Here is a 2,755-nt window from a genome sequence, read left to right on the forward strand (position 1 = left end):
GTCCAGAGGGGGTTGCCAGCAGGGCCTCTGGGTGGATAGATGGTGTGGAACGGTGGTGGTCCAGATGGAGAGGGCATCCCACTGGCTCTGTCTTCACTACTCCTTTTTATAGGGGCAAACCTTCTATGACCCTAGTGGCAGGGGCATGCCCAGGCAAGGGTCAGCCCTGGTGTACTGAGCATGTGCACTCCAGGCAAGGACATGCAGTTCCAGGTGTTGGTGTTGCAGTAATGTGTTGGCTGATTTCTGTAGTGTCTTTGTCTTTCAAATGCTGGGTTTCTCTTCTGTTCCTGGGTGAGTCAATGGAAGGCAATGGTCCAGTCGTTGAGTTGATTATTCAGTAGAAGCCTGCTACCATTGTATCTCAGGCACCCTCATTCATCCCCATTCATTCAGGAACCAATTTACAAGAGACTAGTTAGATATGAGTCATAGGTTACACCCGGGCAGAGGACACAAGATAGAGGCTTGACATACAAAATGGAAACTTGACATAATTTGACATTACTTATGCTAACTTACACATGTATACCTAAATCATATAAGTATCAATAGAAAAAACAGTAAAAATCAGCAAAACAGTAATCACACAGTAAAAATCAATATAAGCATAATAATTATACAATATGAATCAGAGGATCAAAGAAGGAGAGAAGGAAAAAACTTGCTACAAAAATGCTAAAGCTTATCCCATGTTTTAGCTCACTCTATGTCTTAGCGTACTCATACTTTTCTATAGGGCATAAAGAGGGAGAGAAAAAGTCAGAAACAGTTGGGGAAGGGAAGGAATGCATTTCAAAAGAAAAAAAAAGAAAAACTGGGGGGTTTGCTACAAGAGCAGCCAAGCAGAACAGAAATGAGCACTGCACTGAGGTGGCGACCTTTCAGGGCCATATCCAGTGGGTAGAAGGAGGGCTGGAGAGTGCTAAGCCTGAGCTGGCCATGGCTCTGCAAAAGCTGAGTCAGGCACAGGGTACAAACAGAAAAAATGGAACAGAGATGGTGGGGGCCCCACAAAGACCCACAAAAGACTCTAAAAGGAAATGTGCCCCCACAAACCTGCACCCATGGAGGAAGACCACAGAAAGCTCCTAAAACCACGGTGGACAATGGAGATAGAAAGGCTACAGGAACCTGACTTCAGGCACAGCCCTGATCCAAAGGGTGGCCAGAAGAAGAGGGGGCAGGGGAAGTCTTTGGGATGACAGCTGTTGGGAGAAGAGGCCAATTCACCCCAAAGGGGAGTTGAGGGACCAGGGCATCCAGATGAAGCCCTAGAGAATGCCGAATAGGATCTAGAAGGGGAAACAGGTCCTGTTATCCAGGCCCAAAGTGAGTCCAAACCCATTTTGGAGAACCAGGACTCTTTCCCCAAGGAAAAGAGCGCCCATCAGAGAGTGAAACACCCAGCCCTCAAAAGTCCGAGTGAGCCCCTTGGAAATGCGTGGGGTAAGGGTTCTATGTGGTTTGTGGACAGTGGGCAGACCTCAGGAGCTGCATGAAGCGGGTGGGGTCTGCAACCTGTAACGTGTGGCCAGAGACATGGTGCACAGGCTGGTGCATGGAGTAGGATCTTTGGAACGCTTGGGCAGCTCAAATCTCCAACCGCTGGCACAAGGCTGGGAGCTCGATACAAGAGGTGCTGCACGGAGGGTCCGGGAGCGGACTGAACCTGGTGCTGCAAAGGCAGTCCGGGCCTCCAATTCATACCAAAAGGTTGAGTCCAGGGAGCCAGAAGGTGCTTGGGCTACTGAACCAGCATACAGGGCCAAGCCAGAGGCCCCAGAAGCTCTGCATAGCGGAGCCCTGTTCCAGGGGACAGGGACCCTCCGAAGCCTACTGCAAGTGAGAGAGCAGCTTGGCACAGAGGGCAAGGCCCACCCTCCAGGCCTGGGAACCATGAGTTGCAGGGAAAAAAGGATTTCCACAGGGGAGGTGGAGTCCCCCCAGTTAGTTAAGGGCTCCTGAAAGTGGAGGTCCCACTGGGAGGTCCCCCCTGAAGTTACCAGCTTCCTTGAAGGGCTTGGGAAAAAGCTCAAGGGCATTGGGGTTTCCCCTTGGGATTAAGTTTATCTTTGAGGTTCTTGCGCTGCAAGTGGTGTGATATCATTCCTTATATTTTGTGAACTCTCATGTTTGTAAATTAGTAGATGAGTAGAGGCCTAGGACATTGCTGGGACCCCCTGTTGCTATTATTTCACCTGTTGTTTATTTGTATTTATTTGTGGCTAATTTATTGTTCACCTAATTTATTGTTCGCCTTATCTATAGTTAATCTGTTGGCTAGTTATGTTTATTTTGGGATTTATCTGTTTCAGATTAGATACTTACCTGTATACGGAGCACTGGTGTAAGGTTTTATAACATGTACCCGGGGGGTATTGTTTGTCTTATTTGTTTAGATATTTACTAATATCATATATATATGATATGTTTATATCCATGTTTCTTTTCCTTGTGAAAAGTTAATGTAAATAAATTTGTATATTGTTAAGTCTCCTGACTGTCCTGGCCTGGTTCTATAGGGATGGAGGGAAACTGAGTGGTCTGCAGTTCCCCCACAGCACACCTGCCAGCTAACAATTCCCTTCAATTGGAGAAGGGGTGTATGTACCCAAGTATACCTGGGCTACATAAGGGCAAAGAAGACTTTGCTTCCGGAATGGAGATGGAGATACTGTTGCAGAAACAAATTCCCTGGAGTATGGGAGAACCTGCAGAACAGCTATACCTGGGTAGCCGGGGGGCTGGAGAA

Source organism: Gavialis gangeticus, unplaced genomic scaffold (assembly GCF_001723915.1).
Source record: "Gavialis gangeticus isolate Ggan-Ray unplaced genomic scaffold, GavGan_comp1, whole genome shotgun sequence".
Taxonomy (NCBI): Eukaryota; Metazoa; Chordata; order Crocodylia; family Gavialidae; genus Gavialis; species Gavialis gangeticus.